This window comes from Procambarus clarkii, chromosome 70 (genome assembly GCF_040958095.1).
Source record: "Procambarus clarkii isolate CNS0578487 chromosome 70, FALCON_Pclarkii_2.0, whole genome shotgun sequence".
Classification (NCBI taxonomy): Eukaryota; Metazoa; Arthropoda; class Malacostraca; order Decapoda; family Cambaridae; genus Procambarus; species Procambarus clarkii.
In genome coordinates, this window is record NC_091219.1 from 8,548,868 (window position 1) to 8,556,301 (window position 7,434).

Consider the following 7,434-nt stretch of genomic DNA (forward strand, 5'->3'; position numbering starts at 1 on the left):
CCTCGTAACTCATGCCTCTTAGTTCTGGGACTAGTCTAGTGGCATACCTTTGGACTTTTCCCAGCTTCGTCTTGTGCTTGACAAGGTACGGGCTCCATGCTGGGGCCGCATACTCCAGGATTGGTCTTACATGTGTGGTGTACAAGATTCTGAATGATTCCTTACACAGGTTCCTGAACGCTGTTCTGATGTTAGCCAGCCTCGCATATGCCGCATACGTTATTCTTTTTATGTGGTCTTCAGGAGACAGGTTTGGTGTGATATCCACTCCTACATCTTTCTCTCTGTTCGTTTCATTAAGTACTTCATCTCCTATTCTGTATTCTGTGTTTGGCCTCCTATTTCCACTGCCTAGTTTCATTACTTTGCATTTACTCGGGTTGAACTTCAACAGCCATTTGTTGGACCATTCACTCAGTCTGTCTAGGTCATCTTGTAGCCTCCTACTATCGTCCTCAGTTTCAATCCTCCTCATAATTTTTGCATCATCGGCAAACATTGAGAGAAACGATTCTATACCCTCTGGAAGATCATTTACATATATCAGAAACAGTATAGGTCCAAGGACTGATCCCTGCGGTACTCCACTAGTAACATCTCTCCAATCTGAGACCTCACCCCTCACACTGACTCGTTGTCTCCTGTTACATAGGTACTCCTGTATCCAACGGAGTACCTTCCCTTTCACTCCAGCCTGCATCTCCAGTTTTTTCACTAGCCTCTTGTGTGGCACTGTATCAAAGGCTTTCTGACAATCCAAAAATATGCAGTCTGCCCACCCTTCTGTGTGTGTGTGTGTGTGTGTGTGTGTGTGTTTACTAGTTGTGTTTTGCGGGGGTTGAGCTTTGCTCTTTCGGCCCGCCTCTCAACTGTCAATCAACTGTTTACTAACTACTTTTTTTTTTTTTTTTTTTTTTTTCCTACACCACACACACACACACACACACCAGGAAGCAGCCCGTGACAGCTGACTAACTCCCAGGTACCTATTTACTGCCAGGTAACAGGGGCACTTAGGGTGAAAGAAACTTAGCCCATTTGTTTCTGCCTCGTGCGGGAATCGAACCCGCGCCACAGAATTACGTGTCCTGCGCGCTATCCACCAGGCTACGAGGCCCCTTTGTGTGTGTGTGTACTCACCTATATGTGCTTGCAGGATCGAGCATTGACTCTTGGATCCCGCCTTTCTAGCTATCGGTTGTTTACAGCAATGACTCCTGTCCCATTTCCCTATCATACCTAGTTTTAAAAGTATGAATAGTATTTGCTTCCACAACCTGTTCCCCAAGTGCATTCCATTTTTCTACTACTCTCACGCTAAAAGAAAACTTCCTAACATCTCTGTGACTCATCTGAGTTTCCAGTTTCCACCCATGTCCCCTCGTTCTGTTATTATTACGTGTGAACATTTCATCTATTTCCACTTTGTCAATTCCCCTGAGTATTTTATATGTCCCTATCATATCTCCTCTCTCCCTTCTTTTCTCTAGTGTCGTAAGGTTCAGTTCCTTCAGCCGCTCTTCATATCCCATCCCTCGTAGCTCTGGGACAAGCCTCGTCGCAAACCTCTGAACCTTCTCCAGTTTCTTTATGTGTTTCTTCAGGTGGGGGCTCCATGATGGCGCGGCATACTCTAAGACGGGTCTCACGTAGGCAGTGTAAAGCGCCCTAAAAGCTTCCTCATTTAGGTTTCTGAATGAAGTTCTAATTTTCGCCAGTGTAGAGTACGCTGCTGTCGTTATCCTATTTATATGTGCCTCAGGAGTTAGATTAGGTGTCACATCCACTCCCAGGTCTCTTTCTCGAATCGTTACAGGTAGGCTGTTCCCCTTCATTGTGTACTGTCCCTTTGGTCTCCTGTCACCTGATCCCATTTCCATAACTTTACATTTACTGGTGTTAAACTCCAGTAGCCATTTCCCTGACCATCTCTGCAGCCTGTTTAAGTTCTCTTGGAGGATCCTACAATCCTCGTCTGTCACAACTCTTCTCATTAATTTTGCGTCATCTGCAAACATTGACATGTATGATTCCACTCCTGTAAACATATCATTTACGTAAATTAGAAAGAGGATTGGTCCCAGCACCGATCCTTGAGGTACTCCACTTGTTACTGTTCGCCAGTCCGACTTTTCGCCCCTTACCATTACCCTCTGGCTCCTTCCTGTTAGGTAGTTCTTCACCCATACTCGGGCCTTTCCGCTTACTCCTGCCTGCCTCTCAAGTTTGTATAGCAGTCTCATGTGCGGTACCGTATCAAAGGCCTTTTGGCAGTCAAGAAATATGCAGTCTGCCCAGCCTTCTCTGTCCTGCCTTATCCTTGTTACTTTATCATAGAATTCTAAAAGGTTTGTTAGGCATGATTTCCCTGTCCAGAACCCATGTTGGTGCTTGTTTACAAACCCAATGCTCTCCAGGTGCTCAACAAGTCTTAGCCTAATTATTCTTTCAAGTATTTTGCAGGGGATGCTTGTCAGTGATACGGGTCTGTAGTTAAGTGCCTCCTCCCTATCACCCTTTTTGAAAATCGGTACGACATTTGCCTCCTTCCAGCAACTGGGCAATTCTCCCGACATAAGTGACTCATTAAAGATCATTGCCAGAGGCACGCTGAGAGCCTGCGCTGCCTCTTTGAGTATCCACGGTGATACTTTGTCTGGTCCAACAGCTTTATTTGCATCCAGTGTTGTCAACTGTTTCATTACATCCTCTGCTGTCACCTCTATATCCGATAGTCTTTCATCTTGGGTAATCTCTTCTAACAATGGGAGCTGCTCAGGCTCGGTTGTGAACACTCCATGGAATTTTGCATTCAGTACCTCGCAGATTTCCTTGTCGCTTTCTGTATATGCCCCTTCTGTTTTCCTCAGTCTTGTCACTTGGTCATTTACCGACATCTTCCTTCTTATATGGCTATGTAGTAATTTTGGTTGCTTTTTCGCTTTGACTGCAATATCGTTCTCATAATTTCTTTCCGACACTCGTCTTATGTTAATGTAATCATTCCTAGCTCTGTTACATCTAATCCTGTTGTCCTCTGTCCTGTGTGTGTGTGTGTGTGTGTGTGTGTGTGTACTCACCTATTTGCGCTTGCAGGATCGAGCATTGGCTCTTGGATCCCGCCTTTCCAGCTATCGGTTTTTACAGAAATGACTCCTGTCCCATTTCCCTATCATACCTAATTTTAAAATTATGAATAGAGTTTGCTTCCACAACCTGTTCCCCAAATGCATTCCATTTTTCCACTACTCTCACGCTAAAAGAAAACTTCCTAACATCTCTGTGACTCATCTGAGTTTCCAGTTTCCATCCATGTTCCCTCGTTCTGTTATTATTACGTGTGAACATTTCATCTATTTCCACTTTGTCAAGTCCCTTGAGTAATTTATATGTTCCTATCATATCTCCTCTCTCCCTTCTTTTCTCTAGTGTCGTAAGGTTCAGTTCCCTCAGATGATCTTCATATCCCATCCCTCGTAACTCTGGGACAAGCCTCGTCGCAAACCTCTGAACCTTCTCTAGTTTCCTTATGTGTTTCTTCAGGTGGGGGCTCCATGATGGCGCGGCATACTCTAAGACTGGTCTCACGTAGGCAGTGTAAAGCGCCCTAAAAGCCTCCTCACTTAGGTTTCTGAATGAAGTTCTAATTTTCGCCAGTGTAGAGTACGCTGCTGTCGTTATCCTATTTATATGTGCCTCAGGAGTTAGATTAGGTGTCACATCCACTCCCAGGTCTCTTTCTCGAAACGTTACAGGTAGGCAATTCCCCTTCATTGTGTACTGTCCTTTTGGTCGTCTATCTCCTGATCCCATTTCCATAACTTTACATTTACTGGTGCTTAACTCCAGTAGCCATTTCTCTGACCATCTCTGCAACCTGTTTAAGTCCTCTTGGAGGATCCTACAATCCTCATCTGTCACAACTCTTCTCATTAACTTTCCGTCAACTGCAAACATTGACATGTATGATTCCACTCCTGTAAACATATCATTTACGTGTGTGTGTGTGTGTGTGTGTGTGTGTGTGTGTGTGTGTGTGTGTGTGTGTGTGTGTGTGTGTGTGTGTGTGTGTGTGTGTGTGTGTGTGTGTGTGTGTGTGTGTGTGTGTGTGTGTGTGTGTGTGTGCACTCACCTAGTTGTACTCACCTAGTTGTGTTTGCGGGGGTTGAGCTCTGGCTCTTTGGTCCCGCCTCTCAACCATAAATCAACAGGTGTACAGATTCCTGAGCCTATCGGGCTCTGTCATATCTACACTTGAAACTGTGTATGGAGTCAGCCTCGACCACATCACCCCCTAATGCATTCCATTTGTCAACCACTCTGACACTAAAAAAGTTCTTTCTAATATCTCTGTGGCTCATTTGGGCACTCAGTTTCCACCTGTGTTCCCTTGTGCGTGTTCCCCTTGTGTTAAATAGACTGTCTTTATCTATCCTATCAATCCCCTTCAGAATCTTGGATGTGGTGATCATGTCCCCCCTAACTCTTCTGTCTTCCAGCGAAGTGAGGTTTAATTCCCGTAGTCTCTCCTCGTAGCTCATACCTCTCAGCTCGGGTACTAGTCTGGTGGCAAACCTTTGAACCTTTTCCAGTTTAGTCTTATCCTTGACTAGATATGGACTCCATGCTGGGGCTGCATACTCCAGGATTGGCCTGACATATGTGGTATACAAAGTTCTGAATGATTCTTTATACAAGTTTCTGAATGCCGTTCGTATGTTGGCCAGCCTGGCATATGCCGCTGATGTTATCCGCTTGATATGTGCTGCAGGAGACAGGTCTGGCGTGATATCAACCCCCAAGTCTTTTTCCTTCTCTGACTCCTGAAGAATTTCCTCTCCCAGATGATACCTTGTATCTGGCCTCCTGCTCCCTACACCTATCTTCATTACATTACATTTGGTTGGGTTAAACTCTAACAACCATTTGTTCGACCATTCCTTCAGCTTGTCTAGGTCTTCTTGAAGCCTCAAACAGTCCTCTTCTGTTTTAATCCTTCTCATAATTTTAGCATCGTCCGCAAACATTGAGAGAAATGAATCGATACCCTCCGGGAGATCATTTACATATATCAGAAACAAGATAGGACCGAGTACAGAGTACTCGTACACGGACCTATTGCTTAGATACTCCCTTATCCACTGGAGCACCTTACCAGCTACACCTGCCTGTCTCTCCAGCTTATGTACCAGCCTCTTATGCGGTACTGTGTCAAAGGCTTTCCGACAATCCAAGAAAATGCAGTCCGCCCAACCCTCTCTTTCTTGCTTAATCTGTGTCACCTGATCGTAGAATTCTATCAAGCCTGTAAGGCAAGATTTACCCTCCCTGAATCCATGTTGGCGATTTGTCACGAAGTCCCTTCTCTCCAGATGTGTTACCAGGTTTTTTCTCACGATCTTCTCCATCACCTTGCATGGTATACAAGTCAAGGACACTGGCCTGTAGTTCAGTGCCTCTTGTCTGTCGCCCTTTTTGTATATTGGGACCACATTCGCCGTCTTCCATATTTCTGGTAGGTCTCCCGTCTCTAGTGACTTACTATACACTATGGAGAGTGGCAAGCAAAGTGCCTCTGCACACTCTTTCAGTACCCATGGTTAGATCCCATCTGGACCAACAGTCTTTCTAACATCCAGATCCAGCAGGTGTCTCTTGACCTCCTCTCTCGTAATTTCGAACTCCTCCAAGGCCGCCTGGTTTACCTCCCTTTCTCCTGGCACAGTGACCTTACCCTGTTTTATTGTGAAGACCTCCTGGAACCTCTTGTTGAGTTCCTCACACACCTCTCTGTCATTCTCTGTATACCTGTCCTCGCCTGTTCTAAGTTTCAATACCTGTTCTTTCACTGTTGTTTTCCTTCTGATGTGACTGTGGAGGAGCTTTGGTTCAGTCTTGGCTTTGTTTGCTATATCATTTTGAAAATTTTTCTCTGCTTCTCTTCTCACCTTGACGTACTCATTTTTGGTTCTCTGGTATCTCTCTCTGCTTTCTGGTGTTCTGTTATTCCGGAAGTTCCTCCACGCCTTTTTGTTCAGTTTCTTCGCTTCGATACATGCCCTATTATACCATGGATTCTTCTGTTGCTTCTCGGATTGTTCCCTTTGGGCCGGGATGAACCTGTTTACTGCCTCCTGACACTTTTGGGTAACATAGTCCATCATACCCTGTACAGACTGTCTCTGAAGTTTGTGTCCCAAGGTATTTCACTTAGGAAACTTCTCATCTGTTCATAATTCCCCTTTTGGTATGCCAGCCTTTTGATTCCTAGTTCTTTTTTGGGGGAGATAAGTCCTAGCTCTACCAAGTACTCAAAGTTCAATACACTGTGGTCACTCTTTCCCAAGGGCGCTTTCATCTTAACTTCCCTTATATCCCATTCATTTAGGGTAAATATCAAATCAAGCATTGCTGGTTCATCTTCTCCTCTCATTCTTGTTGGTTCTTTGGTGTGCTGGCTTAGAAAGTTTCTTGTTGCCACGTCCAGCAGCTTAGCTCTCCATGTTTCTGGTCCTCCATGCGGGTCTCTGTTCTTCCAATCTATCTTCCCATGGTTGAAGTCTTTCATAATTAGTAGTCCATATCCTACTGTGTGTGTGTGTGTGTGTGTGTGTGTGTGTACTCACCTAATTGTGCTTGCGGGGGTTGAGCTCTGGCTCTTTGGTCCCGCCTCTCAACCGTCAATCAACTGGTGTACAGATTCCTGAGCCTATTGGGCTCTATCATATCTACATTTGAAACTGTGAATGGAGTCAGCCTCCACCACATCACTTCCTAATGCATTCCATTTGCTAACTACTCTGACACTGAAAAAGTTCTTTCTAACGTCTCTGTGGCTCATTTGGGTACTCAGCTTCCACCTGTGTCCCCTTGTTCGCGTCCCACCAGTGTTGAAAAGTTCGTCCTTGTTTACCCGGTCGATTCCCCTGAGGATTTTGTAGGTTGTGATCATGTCCCCCCTTACTCTTCTGTCTTCCAGTGTCGTGAGGTGCATTTCCCGCAGCCTTTCCTCATAACTCATGCCTCTTAGTTCTGGGACTAGTCTAGTAGCATACCTTTGGACTTTTTCCAGCTTCGTCTTGTGCTTGACAAGGTACGGGCTCCATGCTGGGGCCGCATACTCCAGGATTGGTCTTACATATGTGGTGTACAAGATTCTGAATGATTCCTTACACAGGTTCCTGAACGCCGTTCTGATGTTAGCCAGCCTCGCATATGCCGCAGACGTTATTCTCTTTATGTGGGCTTCAGGAGACAGGTTTGGTGTGATATCAACTCCTAGATCTTTCTCTCTGTCTGTTTCATTAAGTACTTCATCTCCTATTCTGTATCCTGTGCCTGGCCTCCTGTTTCCACTGCCTAGTTTCATTACTTTGCATTTACTCGGGTTGAACTTCAACAGCCATTTGTTGGACCATTCACTCAGTCTATCCA